The sequence below is a fragment of the Halichoeres trimaculatus genome, unplaced genomic scaffold (genome assembly GCF_033239565.1).
Source record: "Halichoeres trimaculatus isolate MK-OKI-2021-1 unplaced genomic scaffold, fHalTri1.1 fHalTri1_scaffold_10, whole genome shotgun sequence".
In the NCBI taxonomy this organism is placed as follows: domain Eukaryota; kingdom Metazoa; phylum Chordata; class Actinopteri; order Labriformes; family Labridae; genus Halichoeres; species Halichoeres trimaculatus.
The window spans coordinates 38243080-38258983 of NW_027437187.1; the positions used below are offsets into that span (position 1 = coordinate 38243080).

A 15904-nucleotide genomic window follows, 5' to 3' on the forward strand; every position below is an offset into this window, starting at 1 on the left:
AGCCAACGCCGACACCTCGGCACCCGGGCGGGCCGCTCCCAGCGTCCCAGTGGGTCAGGGCTGCTGGGAGCAGGGCGCCCAGGTGGACCACGGCTCGGGGGTGAGAGAGGAGCAGGAGCTGGTGTGGATGCTGCAGCTCTGAACCTAGATCTAAGAAAACATCCTTCATTTTCCAGCAGGTCGTGAAGACGTGTTGGCATCACGGCTCTGTGCCGGCCGCTGCAGCCCGGGTCATTAGCTTCAGCGCTGCAGCCTCTTTATCAGCGTAGCCTCTAATTGCTGGACGGCTGAGTTGATCTGAAGCTAACCAGGAGCGATGTCATCCCTCCGCTCTGCCCACAATGGGGCTCATTGGATTAGGTTCGAGCAGGCTTTGTCAAAAGCTGGTGCAAATCTAATCAAGGAAAAGACCTCAATTATGCTAGCATGTACTTAAACTATCAGATCAGAGGGAACGGAGGCGAGGGTGGGTCAGCGTGGGAATGCAATCAGCAGCCATTAAGGCCGCTTAATTTTGGCTGATGGCAGCTTTAAGGCGGGATGCAGGATTTTAACTTTAATGAGAGCGCTTTAACGACGAGGAGGTGATGTTCGCCGGGCGCCGCGCTGCATTCAGGGCGCTGAATGGGAGCAGAAACAGGTGGCAGGCAGCATTGAAGCAGAAACATTGTGTGCTGACTGTCCTTCCTCCTAACAACACTTCACTAAAGGGCTCGTTGAACGCAGCCTGGAAGGAGACGCCGCACAGCCTCCCTCCAGCTGCAGCACGCCGCAGAGAAGGTGAGGAGGCGTTTTGTTCAGAGAGAATCCAAAGACCAGGTGGCGTCTCCTGTAGCCCACAGCGCAACAGCTGACAGCGACCCTGACCTTTGACCTCTGCGACCCGGAACAGTTAAAACAGGAAGCAATTACCCTGAGCCGCCGTTCTTTAAAAGGAGTCTGCAGACGACAGGAAAACGGCGTGTGAGGCAAAATGTGGATCACACACACACGCTGGGTTTGCATCCAGCTTCAGGAGGAGAGGAAACCAAAGAGCCTTAGAGCCTTCGAGCAAGGCACCTGAGAGACTCTGACAACAGTGCTCTGTGAGCCCTCAGCTGTCGGTGCAGCTCCCACAGGTGGTGCAGCACAGACGACCCCAGGGCAGCAGTTAAACCAGTCGCAGTGACCACCTCATGTGTGTGTGTGTGTGTGTGTGCAGCAGGGTGTTGCTGAAGAGGAGCATGCACCCCACCGAGGAACCCGTCCCTTGCATAAATCAAAGGTTAAAAATACAGCTCCTCCTGGCTCTGCGCCTCCTCCTCCTGCCCGTGCATTACCTCATGAGAGGAGGATCTGCTCAAAGCCGCAGCGGTCGCGCAACAGACAAAAGCGCTCATCTCCAGGAAGCCGCTGCCGCTGCCTGTGGTTTCAGAGCGAGGAGCAGAGAGGGGAAAAAGTGACTCAGCCCCACGGCTCCTTTCTTCTCCCGCCGACGGAGGATAAACGCGGGGATAAAGCGCAGGGGGAGATAATATTTAGAGCAGGCCCCATTTCAAGGGCAATAGAAGAGAGAGAGTGGGGTATGAGCCTGGGTGGTTTGGGAAGTCGCCACGGGGGCCGCTCTATACTGTTTCTGGCAGAGGGCCCCGCACCGGGGATTAATGTGTAAGTGGGGAGGAACCGCTGCTGGCCCGGCCCCGCCTGAAACCCGGGACCACTGCAGCTCCACCAGCCTCTTCAAAGCGGACCAGATGGGCCTCACACCAGCTCATGTTGATGAGGCATGAGTGTGCAAAACACAAACACGCATGCTAACGCAAACACAAACACATCAGCACGGGCTGGAAAAGTACATAACACACAAACACATGAAGCTGCACTGTAAAAAATGTCACTGTCAAATCACTGGCAGCAGAAATGTTCAGTAATCTCCTGTTTTTTTACAGTGCAGGGACTGTTGTTAATTTTTACAGTGTAAAAATAAAAAACTACCAACCCTGCTGTGAGTATTTTACCTTTTTTACAGCAAAGTAATTTTTGTTGTGATGATGTTTAGTAACCGTGAGTGAAGAGGACACACATTGGACATGAGACCCTGCTAAACATTGAGGTGTAACACTGAGGAAGGCACAGACTGTCTGTGCTCCACATGGCACAAACCAGCTGGCTTTGCTCCAATTAAACCACCAGCCCAATTAGCCAACACACTGTAAAAATTACAGTGTTCATGGTCTGAGCCATGTGAAGCTCAGACAGCCAGTATGTTCAATTTGAAGCAAAGAGAGCCAGTCCATGCCATGTAAAGCTTAGACAGCTGGTGGAGCTCAGAGAGCCAGCCTGTGCCATGTGGAGCAAAGGCAGCCAGTTAATGTCATGTGGAGCATAGACAGTCAGTATATGCCATGTGGAGCAAAGGCAGCCAGTTTATGCCATGTGTTGCACAAAAAGGCAGTTAATGTCATGTGGAGCACAGACAACCAGTGAAGCTCAGTCAGCCACCCTGTGCCATGTGTAGCACAGGCAACCGGTCCATGCCATGTGTAGCACAGGCACCCAGTTAATGTCATGTGGAGCACAGACAGCTGGTGAAGCTCAGTCAGCCAGCCTGTGCCATGTGGAGCATAGGCAGCCAGTTTGTGCCATGTGGAGCATAGACAGCCTGTACATGCCATGTGGAGCAAAGGCAGCCAGTACATGCCATGTGTTGCACAGACAGCCAGTATATGCCACGTGGAGCACAGACAGCCAGTATGGGTCATGTGGAGCACAGACAGCTGGTGAAGCTCAGTCAACCAGCCTGTGCCATATGGAGCATAGACAATCTGCGCCCCTCAGTGTAACATCTCAATCTGCAGCAGGGTCTCATATCCACTGTGTTCCCTCCTCACTCACGGTTACAAAACACCATCACATCATGAATGACTGTGCTTTAAGATAACAGTAAACTTCTGGCAGCAGGGTTGATGGTTTTTTAACCATTATTTCTACAGTGGTATTTTTTACAGTGCTGTATTTAAACATAAGAGGATTTTACTGTTGAAATTTCCACATGAATTGACAGTAATTTTTTACAGTGTGCTGCCAACACAGACTCCACTCTCCCCACCCGACCACAAACATTCTCTCCACTCAGGACCAAAGTGGACTTCACATACGTGTGGATAAATCAGATCAATTCCCTAAACGTCGGATGCTCAGGGGACATAATAGCTGACTGTAAAGATAAGTGCTGAGAAACGACACTAAACTTCGTTAGCCGCTGCCCATTAGCAGCCCCGACCCGTCCTCTGCTGCGCCGCAGTGAAGTCCACACTCAAAGCAGAGACGCTCATTGTTTTTAGGGGAAGCCAAACAGGTAACCTCAGTGTGTTCATTAGCTCATTAGCTCATTAGCTGAGCACAAACCACCCCAGTGGCTGCTTGTTGTCTGCTCACTGTTCTAACTCTTAGCAAATGACTGCCATTAGAGCCAGCATGTGTAATAACAGAGCTCTGCAAATAGGCCCGTCAGGACGCATGAAGCCGCCGCAGCAGCTGCAGTCCTCCTCAAAGTCTTTCCCACCGCTGATTAAAGCTGGTTAAGACTCCAGGAGTTAGCCTCAGACGCAGAGTCCTCTGTCAACAAATGTCATGCTAGAGTGACGAGCCGTGTTTCTCTCTGGATTCAGGGTCTTCACCCGATCATCATCAGCCAAAGATTTCAGCAGAACAAATAAAAATCTGGATCTGAGCTCCGCGCTTTGCAGGTAAACACTGGGACTGATTAGATCCTGTTTTTATTTAAGTCAGATTATAACGAGCATCAGTCACAGACACGCCCAGCTCTGCTCGTCAACGCCATCAGAAACAGTCAGCGCCACGAAAAGAGGCTGTGAGGAGGAGGTTTTTAATTAGCTCCTGTTTTAGCATTAAGTTTCAGTTTCAGTTTTGAGTTCCAGTTTTTACTCTCAGCTTCTGTTTTAGTCTTTAGCTTTTGTTTTAGCTTTTAGCTTACAATTGAGCCATTAGCAATGATTTAAGGCCTCAACTCCAATTTTAGCCTTTAGCTTCTTTTTTTATCTTTCTGCTCCTATTTTAGCATTTAACTTGTGTTTTTGTGTCTTTTTTGACTTTGAGCCAATGTTTTAGCCTACAGCTACGTTTGAAGCTTTTAGGTACAGTTTTAGCCTTTCGTTCCAGTTTTAGCTTCTAGCTCCTGTTTAAGCTTTTAGTTCCTGTTTTAGCTTTTAGTTCTTGTTTAAGCCTTTAGCTTATGTTGTAGCCTTCAGTTCCAGTTTTAGCTTTAAGCTCCTATTTTAGTCTTTAGTTCTAATTTTAGGCTTAAGCTCCCATTTGAGCTTTTAGCTTACATTTTACCCTTTAGCAATGATTTTAGCCCTCAACTCTAATTTTGGTCTTTAGCTCCTGCCTTAGCCTTTAGCCCATGTTTAAGTCTTTAGTTCCAGTTTCAGCCTTTAGTTCCAGTTTTAGTTTTTAGTTCCTGTTGTAGCCCTTAGTTTTAGTTTTAGCCTTTAGCTCCTTTTTTTGCCTTTAGCTTGTGTTTTAGCCTTTAGTTCCAATTTTAGCCTTTAGCTCGTGTGCTAGCCTTTAGCTTGTGCTCTATCTCTCTCCTGTTTCTCTTTCTTCTGCTCTTCTGTCCTTTTTCTGTCTGACAGTTAGGCTCCAGTGTCCACCATCACTACAACATTAATCACAGAAATCATTTTCAGCAGAGAAAAACACAGATCTCTCTTCTCTCTGATAAACCTCATCATGTTAAGGTGTGGATCAGGATCAGGCAGACTTTTTCAGGATCACTCAGAAACTCCTCACAGAGACTTTAAGTCGAGGCCTTGAGTCTGTAAACCTCCAGCAGCAGCGCCGTCTTCAGAGGATCTCTAAAACAAAGACAGCACAAATCTCTGCTGTCACGCCAGCGTAGGTATCCAGAGAGGACGGTAATTCTGTTAGGAGGGTCCACTTGTCATCTCACCGCCGTGTAATCAGATTGGTAAAGAAAGTGCATGTTAAAAGAGACAATAATGTGATTTCAAGTTTCCAGATGAGGTGATGAAATTAGAGGGTTTGATGGGATTAAAACACGGGCCTGAGCGCTCCGGTTTTCCCCAAACTCTGATTCTTTCCTCAAACTGAGCCCGTCAAGGCAGAGAAAAGAAATTTATGACCTCTGAATTAATAACTGTAATGATTGGAAAGCTGCAAAACAAACGCAATAGATCATCTCTCTTAGTTAGCCTGTTAGCCTGTTAGCCTGTTAGCCTGTTAGCCTGGGATCAGGATCTGTAGGAGGTGGATTATTTAGCATCGTAGGAGCAACAGATTCAGACATGAGGGGAAACTCAAAGCACATCATCCAAACGTCAGCGTGAGGTTTTAATCTGAGAGTGAATCAGAGGAGGGTCAGCTCTCCATGAGTCTGATTCTGCAGAGAGCTCAGGTCCTGGGAGCTCTAATAAACTTTGATTTCTCTGTTTAATCATCTGTGACCTCTCAGGTTTACTGGGCGGCCCTCAGCGGGGAGGATGGAGACAGAGCAGCAGGAGCAGAGATTATAACACTCAACCCGACACATCCAGACCGGCCGCGCTGCCAACAGGAATCAAACGGGCCACTCGTTGACCCGGCTGTGGCCTGGCTCAAAGGCCACAGCAGAGGGCTTTAATAAGTATTCTTAAAGAGGGAGATTAGCCAGATGGTCAGATCACCGTTTTCTCCGACCTCTTCATCTCAGCGCTTCACGCCGCTCTGCTCCAATCATCAGGACCGCCGGCTTCCTGCGGGCTGGTGTTACCTACAGCGGGGTCTGACTCCAGATATAATCTTTATTGCTCTCAGAGAGAAAGTCCATTAAAAGGCAAACTGTAGGTCCCGCTGCTGAAAGGCTCCTGGAGCGGAGCCCGCCACGCTTTAAAAGACCCTTTCTTCCCCCGCTGAAAGCAGCCATTCAGGGCAGAATCCCAACGCCGCGAGTGGAGGTCTGCCTTCGCCGTGAAACAAGTCAAAAGTGCTCTGTATGTAGGAGACAGGCCGAGCACACACACTCACACACACACACACACACACGTATAAACACAAATTAGTTTGGTTGCTGCTCTGCAAACACCAGAGAGAGTCGTGAAACACCAACAAGTCCCGCTCTGTTGCTCTTCAAGGAAACAACGTGTGATCGACCAAATCTCCTGATCCGCCGCTCAGCGCAGAGTGTGTCATCAGACGCACACACACACACACACACAGCACGGAGCATCCACAAACACACACACCATGACAGATTACCTCCGCTTTGAACTGGTGCAGAAATCTGTCCAAAAACCAGAAATTAATTTTCGTGTCATTTTCAGTTGTCGGCTGAATTTCCCCCAAAAAAACACACACATCGATGTTAAACAGCACAGAGGACTCACAGTAACAAGAGACTTCAACTCCAACACCCTCTTCTCACTTCTGGATGACTGTAAAATTCATGAACGTCACCTGAAAAAGAAAGAGAAAAAAAAACAGTCAGCAAATGTTTGCACTGATTCAGATTAAAAACGCTAAATTTATTCAGATAAAAACAGTTTTCCAGCAGAGGAGGAGGGATACACGGCTGTTTTCAGACCGATATGAAAATCAAGACTTTGTGCTCTTCTTCTGAAATGTGGAAGACTGAGAATCAAAATCCTGAAGATGGAAAAGAAAATGCTAAAGATCCCTGTTTGAGAAACACACAGATAAACATTTGTCTGAATATCAATCTTTCCCCATTTTCCATCCATGGAAGTGAATTCAATTTAGCTCAGCGTTTAATTTTTAATAAATACCACAAACCCAGCACTTAAACTAAACTCAGTTTCCCAGGGGAGCAGATGCCAGGAACCTTTTCAGAGCTGTGGGAACCAAAGACTCGTTTCCACTCACTGGATGTTAGGGGGCAACGCAGGACGATGTGATCGCCGCAGTGCAGTGAAATATGCTAGGACACGATGCAACAGGGCAAACGATGCAGTGTGGTGCAGTGCAATAAGACAGGAAGCAATGCAGTGTGATTTATGGTTTTCATAAAGGTGCACTGCAATTCACTGCAAAGCACTGCAAGAAAAAATGTGTTGGTGTGCTGCTGTGGAGAGTGACGCAGTGTGTAGCAGTGTGACGCAGTGTGACGCAGTGTGTAGCTGAGCTTTTTGCTGCGTAAAACAACAATAAAAAGAGCTATAATACAGCTATATGCAGTGTAATTCCTGTTATGTTATGTAATTCCTGATATGCAGTGACTTACAGTGCAGTGCAGATGATATATGTTGGTGTGGTGCTGTGCAGTGTGACACAGTGAGATGCAGTGTGACGCAGTGTGACACAGTGTGACACAGTGTGATGCAGTGTGATGCAGTGTGATGCAGTGTGATGCAGCGTGGCGCAATGTGATGCAGTGAGACCCAGTGTGGTGCAGTGAGACACTGTGAAACGCAGTGCCACACTGTGTCTCACAGTGTGACACAGTGTGATGCAGTGTAGAGCAGTGTCTCACAGTGTGATGCAGTGTGACGCTGTGAGATACAGTGTGACGCTGTGAGATACAGTGTGAGACAGTGTGGAGCAGAGCTTTTTGCTGCGTAACAGAACAATGAGATGAGCTTTAATACAGTTAGATGCAGTGTATTTTCTGATATGCAGTGACTCACGGTGCAGTGCAAGTGATATGTGTTGGTGTGGTCCTGTGCAGTGTGACACAGTGTTACGCAGTGTGATACAGCTTCAGTGGTGTATTATAATAAATACAATAAGTTGGGGTAAGACATGAATGGATGCAGTTTGGTCCATGCAGTATGTGATGAAATGAAAATGACAATGCAGTAAGAAGCAGTGTGGGACAGCGCTTTGATGCATTATAATAATGAAACCATACACTGTAAAAAATTACAGTAAATTCTAGAGGAAGTTTAACATCCTGTCATGTTTTTATTAAGCACTTTAAAAAATTTTCCTGTAAAATAAAGTTAAGAAACTGACAACACATGTTTCAATACAAAGTAAGGCAGTGAGATGCAGGGTTGCTATGGAAGCAAATATAAAGAGACAATAATCATTTGGATGTTATTTGAATTATTTGAATTCGCTTATTTAAAATTCAGATTAAAAAATTTAAGTTTTTTGACTCAACACCAAAAAGATTTAGGGTGCTCCAATTCAATTTGTCAAATTTAGGCCCAAAAATCCAACGTTTCTTATTTTCATGATAATACAGTATGTTGCCTTTCCTTCCCTGGATGATGTGATCTGAATTTCTCAACTTGAGTTTTTGGATCTGAATTTTAAAAAGGTAAATTCAGGACAAATAAATTCAGATCTTTGATTTTCATGATCAATAATTCAATGCCATGAATTCAGTGGTGTTTTCATTACAGTATTTAACATTCAGATAAGTAAGTCTCTTTTCTTTCCTCCTTGGTTTGCTGCAGTGTTTTTGGTGCATTAGGATAAGATGAGATACCAAGTGTGAAGTGGTAAATGTTTCAGTGTGGGGCTTTGTGAGACAAACACACATTGATGTGAAATATGATTTTCTTCGTGTGGTGCAGTGTGTTTTGGTGTGTTACTAAACAATATGATAGAAAATGATCCACTTTAGTAAAAACACGTCTCAGACTCAGGGCTGCTCACGCTCCTTCACCTCCTCAACACCAACGAGACGTAAAAACTCTTCAGAGCAAACAGAGAAGAAGCAAACAGAGAAACAGAAAAACGTTACGCTGCCGCTGAAAAACCTCCAGAGTGATCTTATCGACTCATCACGTACACAGAAATGTTCAGGAAAAAAAAAGTTGATGAGACGAAGTTAATAAAATATTTGGACCTTTGGAGGAAGGCTGTGTTGTTGTTGGAGTCAGGATGTGATTCTCCGCTCGCTGCCAACAAACTGAGGTTAATAAACTCTGAACATCTGAAACGTAAAGTGTTTCTGGACCAGATGTACCCGGAGCGTCCCCGTAGAGGGACCTCAGGAGGGAACAGAGCTCCTCTGTGAGCGGCGCCAACGGGAGCGAACAAACAACAAACAGCGTGATTTCTAAACCGGGCTTTGAAGTCCGAAAATTCACGCAATCGTCCTTTAACGCGGTTAGTGATGCCTGATGTTTGCTCTGAGAGTCTGAACCAGAGGACGAAGAACGACGCGGCTGGATGGTCACGCCACGGCTACGGAGGGGTCACACGCATACACACACACACACACACACACACACACACACACACACACAGCTGTGAGCCAAACAGGAGGTCACAGGAAACAGATCAAAGTGGTCAAACTGCTGACGCGGCGCTTTGAAGACCCCGGGATCAGGACCTCAGAGGGGAGGGGCGGGGCCTGATGGAGCCTGTGACGCTGCTAATTAGAGAAACAGCTGCTCTGATTGGTGGAGAGGGGAAGAGCGTAGAGGGGCTGCACACACACACACACACACGTTACACACACACACGTTGGACGTATGCGTCCTGACAGCGGCGTAACGCGGCGTATCAGCCGTACAAAGGGCAAAACAAACAGGCCTTTGATTCCACCATTTGAGGCTAATTGAGAACAATGAAGAAGAAAGCAAACACTGAGCATGTGTGATCTTTTATTCATGTCCTTAATCAAGCAAATGATCCTCCCTCCGAAGCGTTTTTCCTCTCAGGGCACAATTAACGGCCAATTCGGACCAGAACTCAAAGGCTGGCGCGCTCAGAAGTCCTCATGATCATCATAATCACAAAAAGTCTGCAAAAACACGCTGCACCAGAACATTTCTGCTCCTCTCTGCAGCTTCACAGAGGCCGCGCTGCCCGCCACGAGATGAACAAACAGCCTGAGTCTTAGAGGAACGGCTGAGAGCAGGAATCCCCCGAGCGCCGTTCACGCTCTGCGGCGCTCGATGACCCGTCTGAACACGCTCCAGAAGTCTGCAGAACCAGTTATTCTGTTTCCTCTGCTCCTTCTTCACCTCCTCTCCCCTCCATTCCTCCGCTCCACACGCCCTGCCACTCATCTGCAGATGGCAGATCTGACACCTGGAGGATGCTGGGTAATCAGAGGGACAGCTGGCCTGCACACACACACACACACACGCACACACACACACACACACACACACACACACACACACACACACGAGCATGCAAACAGCTTCATCCTGCAGGAGAAGAAGCTCCGTGCATTCACGTACACGCCGACCTGGTCTTCCCTACTTTCCCTCTGAGCTCGTTCCTCACGCTGCACCTCGGCGGCGCTGACATGAGGCCGCCATCGTCCTGACAACTGCAGGAAGCAGCAGCTACCTTTCTGGCGCTCTGACCAACAGCTGTGAAACAGCACATGCTCCCCACGCTCAGCCAGCTGCAGAGACGAGCACGGAGCAGCTGGAAGAAAACACCAGAGACGCACTGACGGTGGACGAAGCTGTGACATCAGAGCTGTGACATCAGAGGCATGACATCAGAGCGACATGCAGAGCAACAGGAGCTGAATCAGGGAGGATCTGATGGAGGATCACATGAAGAGTTGTTGCTGCACCGTGAATGCACACACTCACCGTGAATGCACACACTCGCGCCGCAGAACGTGCACAGAACGTGCACGCTCCCAAACGTCTCCTCGTGGCAGCTGTCAGAGCCACTTGTGCAGACGCGGCCGCGCTGGACGGAGAACAATGAGACCCTATGAGGCCGGAGGTCTCTGAATGAGCCGGCTCCACATGAGGCTCTGCTGCCACTTCCACGTCTGCACCATAGGAAACACAGCTCGCCTCCAGCCAATCATATGGACGATTAACCCAGAAAGAGGCTCACTGGACCCACAGCAGATCAGCTGATAGCACACACCGGCTGATGGAGCGCTGGAGATCAGACAGGCCTCGTAATGTTTCTGTTATCGTGTTCCCCTCAGCGCAGAGACGACCACGAGTCTGAGCTCTGATCCTCTGCAGGTAAACTCTGACAGTTAGCACGTTTGGATACCATCCACCCAAACGATGACCTGGGAGTTTTGTTTTCTGGTTTTCCCGCCTGCAGAGCGCTGCTACAGGAAGAGTCGGTACAAAAAGAGAAACAGTTTTTGTCCTCGTCTTTAAAAGAGTCAGAGATCTCTGAGCTCAGCGTCTCTTCTTTCAGAAAACGTTCAAAGTTTTTCTCTCGCCAAAACATTTGGAGGAGTTATGGTTCTGAGAAGAGCTTTCATTTATTTCCTGTCATTTCTTGAACAGTGGTGTTTACAGTGCTTGGAAATCATGAGCTAAGGTGCCCTCTTTGGCCCAAAACCAGGCGCTAGGTGCCCTTTTGGGATCCAACCATGCGCTAAAGTGCCTTCTTGGATGCCAAAAACTCTGGAAAAGTGTCCTCTTAGGCCCAAAATGAGCGCTAAAGTGCCCTTTTTTGGGAGTGAAACATGGGCTTAAGTATTTTCTCGGGAGCCATACGTGAGCTAAGGTGCCCTTTTTAATGTCAAAATGTAGAAAAAGTGCCCTCCTAGACCCCAAATGTGAGCTAAAGAGCCCTCTCTGTGCTAAAACACGAGCTAAAGTGCCATCTTGGGAGCCCATTGGGCACTAACATTCACTCTTGGCCCCAAACCATGTGTAAAAGTTCCCTCTTGTGCTCTTTTGGGAGCAAAATTTGTGCTGCAGCACCTTCTTAGGCCCCAAAACACTCACTACAGAAACTTCTCACGTGCCAAAAAGCGTGTGCTAAAGTGCCCTCCTGGGTGCCAAAACACTTGGACACTGTTGTGTTGTACGTTACTTTGGATGAAAATGTTTGCCAAGTGAAACTGTAGAATGGTAAAAAAGTTCCCTCTTAGAGGTGTTCTGTGTAAACTGTGCTAAAAAGCCCGGTTCTGCTCCAAAACAAGTCCCATAGTGTTCTCTAAGGGAGCCAAACGTGTGCTGAAGTGCTCTAATGGCACGAATGTTCAATCTTAGAGGTCAAATCTGCATAAAGTGTCGTTTTGGGTCCTGACCAAGGTTAAATAGTTTTGGATTTGTCATTAGAGTTTAGTTTTAGTTACTTTTGACTTTTTTTTCCATTACTGTTTAGTTTTAGTTAGTTTTAGAGCGGGCATTCGAGTTTTCTTTTAGTTTTGATTTTTGCAACAAGGCTTAGTTTCAGTTTAGTTTCAGTTTAGTTTTAGTTTAGTTTTAGTTTAGTTTTAGTTTAGTTTTAGTTTTTTCATACCTTATTAACCAGGTGCAGGATTCAAAAAGGTCAGAGTAAATATTTTGTCATGCTGTTTATTTTCAGTCCAACATAGAGCTCACTGCTCAGTCAATGCTGATACTGAACTGTTGGCTGCTGCCTTAGACACAACAAAATAATATAAACTTAGTATAAAAAATATATACATAAACTATGTAAAAATAATGTTTTCATGAATCTTACAAAAATAATATAAACATAAAATATATAAAGATAAAATAAACATAAATTACGTTAAAATAATGTTAACAAAAATTACAGCAAAATAATATAAACATAGATTATATAAAACAATATAATATGAGCTTTAATGATTAGAAACTTTGACAGCCAGTCAGTGCAGTAAACAAGCACGTCCCAGTACGTCTCTATGATGGTGCCGTACGGCGCTGACAACTGCTGAAAACTGTGGTAAAACTGTTTGGGAAAATGTGTCAGATTAATTTAAATCCTAAAGGCTGTTAATATTGTCAGAAACTATAACTAAGGACATTTAGTCTTTAATTTTAGTTAGTTTCAGTTAGTTCAGTGAACACAAGATACAGTTTTAGTTTACTGGTCATTTTTGTTTTCTTTTCTAGTTTTTATTAGTTTGAGTTAACTGCTATGTGTTTTAAATTTTGGTTTTCATTTTTTAGTTTCATTTTAGTTAACTATTATAACCTTGATCCTGACTTGTTGTCAAAAAGTGAGCAATGTTTCTCTTTGGGAGCAGAGTGTAAGTGTAGATTGTAGAAGGAAACTTGTGCTAAAGTGCATCCTAGGCCCAAACCCTCACTTTAATACGCTTTCTTGAGCGCCAGGAAGTATGCGCTACAGTGCCCTCTGACAGGTGAGCTAAAGAGCTCACTTCTGCACCACAACAAGAGCTAAAGTGCTCTTACCCTGCTCTAAAACTCCCTCCTGAGAGCCTAACACATGAACACAACAATTATCGAACAGACTGTTTAAAATGATCGATGTCCAACCCAAACAGATCCAGAGAGTGTAGAGATAACCACCTCTGGGGCTGGTAATCTGGATTTAAACCCTGGATTATCAAGAGAACATATAAAAACCGTCTGAGGGTCTTTACAGATGGAGAGGAGCTCACACCCTGATGTACCTGGTCCTTGGCTTGGTGTGTTTCCTGGTGGACTGTGAGGACGAGTCCAGGATCCTGGACTCTGTTCAGGTTAAAACAGGACAGAGTCCAGGCCTGGTGGTCTGGTGGATGAGCGCGTGGTTCAGGCTGAAACACTTGTTTTTAAGTCGGGGAGGGTTACGTTCCACAGAGAGCGTTTAATGGAGGCGCTGAAAGCAGAGACGCCGCAGCAGAGACGCCGCAGCAGAGACGCCGCAGCAGAGACGCCGCAGCAGAGACGCCGCAGCAGAGACGCCGCAGCAGATCAGCCCGTGGGTGGGCAGAGCGCGCTCAAACACCTCCACCGCGGCGAGCAGGGAAGGGGATGTTTGCATGAGTGAAAAGCCTTTGTGTTGGCGCACAAAGAGCTAGGTGAACATTACAGAGGCTTAAGTGACAACATGTATTCTCCTCAGACGCTGTTAACATGAAATATGGCTGCAGGGGCAAGCGCCGGCACATACGTCCAGACCTCGCCCCTCTGCTCGCCTCTACCCCGAGGAGATTACATTATAGCGCTGCCCATTGTCTGGCTCCTTCAAGACAAAGCCTGCTGCACTGTGCAAACAGCGCGCCTTGGAAAGATTGTAAAAACAAGAGGTGAATGTCAAAGGCAGCGTGAAAGGATCGCTCCTTCTCTGTGAGCGGCGAAGGTATGCACAAACACATCGCTGCGTGACACAGAAGAAAGGAGGGCCTTGTGAGGGACGGGGCCGGAAAAAAGTTGAAGCGTCTTCACATGAAAAGGCCGATACCGTGAGAAGTCTCCTGGCTGACTCCTGCCTCTATAGAAAGCCCTCCACTAGTGTTTGGGTGAAAGATCCCAAAACACACAGAGGCCGCGAGGGGAGGGCTGAAACAAAGGGCCTGAACGACGGCCGAGGAGCCGAGGAGGAGGAGGAGGAGGAGGCAAAAAGACTGGGAGAAGGAGCACAAAATAACACATTCATTAAGCAAATGAGTTTTTCTTCATCTGCTGCTTAAGTGATATCAGCTGTAGGACGAGCGTCCAAACCTCGCCGCGCTCCCCGTCCCAGCCTGGAGTCAAACTGTCACGACCCAAACAAGGCTGGAGCTGTCAGGGCCAATAACGAGGGCGACCTCGCTGCCTCTAATTTACAGGGCCAGCGCCAGCCTGTAATTAATTGCTGCGTGCATAAATGTAAATGAGTCCTCTGGGGGAGAGAGGGAGACGGGGAAAAACGGCTGTCAGGCCAATACTCCAGCAGGGAGCAATCTGCGAGAGAGGGAAATGATTTAGAGGACAGCGCACAAATCTGCTGCTCCACAACGCAGGAGGAGGAGGAGGAGGAGGAGGAGGAGGAGGAGGAGGATTGTTTCAGAAAAGACCAGGGAAGCAATAAATATTAGGTGTTTTATTCTCATCCAAAGCATTTTATCATGTTTCCTCTACAGAAACGTCCTCTCCTTCATCTCTACTCAACAACCTGTTGCTCTGAGACAGCGACTGCAACCTCCACCTTCATCACAGCTACGTCACCTCAGCTCACCTGGATAAGAGTCAATACAGAGCCATGAAATCTACTTTATCTCCACCTATAAAGACAAAAAATGTGTTTAAATTTTATACATAATACAAAATCTAGTAAAATAAATTGTGTTATTTTAATTTTTTATTCAAAAATTATTGCACATATTTTTATAAAAAATAGAATATTTGTAATGTCATTAATTTTATAAATTAAAAAAAATTGGACATTAAAATAAGTTGCAAAAATTCCAAATTTTTGAAATTTCAAAAATTTGCAAAAACAGAAAAATGTAATTTTCTAAGTTTGCTTGATTTTTAAACATTTCTAAAAAAAATAATAATAATAATAATTAATTACTAAAGGCAAACTTAAAAAATGCAATATGAATAATTTGTTAAAATTTACAGATTTTTTTAAATTTGTAAAGCAAATTGCAAAATCCTCTAAATATTAAGATTTTTTTCTGAATTTGAAAGAAAAAAATGAAATTTTATGAATTTGCTTAAATTTCAGAAAACTTTGCAAATATGTTAGAAAAAAAATTAAAATGTAAATAAAACTAACCAAAATTTTTTTTTAACATTTTTCAAATTTCAAAAATTAGCAAAAAATGTCCAAAAATTGAAGTGTAATAAATCTTTAAATTTTAGATAATTTTTAAAATTTTTAAAGGATTTTTAAATTTGATAATCTATATCAATAAATTTCTCAACTTAATTTTTGTTTTTAAATCAGTATTTTCTTCCAGATGAGTCTTGTTGTAGATGTAGTTATCTTCCCAGGGCTGTAAAACTTGAGGTTAGCCACAGGTGGACGTTCAACAAAATGTTGACGCAGGATTTTATTTAGTGTCCGTGTCTTTAATTATCAATACCCTCTATAAGAAAAATAACTTTTCTTTATTTCAATATTTTTTAAAGCTAAAAAGGAGTCAAAGGGCCACATGAGGGTCCAGAGCCGCAGGTTGGAGACCGCTGAAACAGACTTTAAAGCTGCAGAGATTTTCTTTTTTTGATTTGGGTTGTGTTTTATTCTTCTAGCAGACCCCAAAAAAAAGAGATCAGGGCTCAAAGGGTTAATAGTGGTGACCGGATTGCAGGAC

General features: G+C 45.5%; 1 protein-coding gene across 1 annotated transcript in view; it reads right to left on the reverse strand.

Moving 5' to 3' along the window:
• Positions 1–15904, reverse strand: part of LOC141796851 (transcription factor SOX-6-like) — a 164561-nt gene that overhangs the window by 133339 nt on the left and 15318 nt on the right. Inside the window, exon 2 of the mRNA XM_074678135.1 lies at positions 6387–6456. The gene's annotated coding sequence lies outside the window, so the exon portion shown is untranslated. The remainder of the gene's footprint in view (positions 1–6386; positions 6457–15904) is intronic.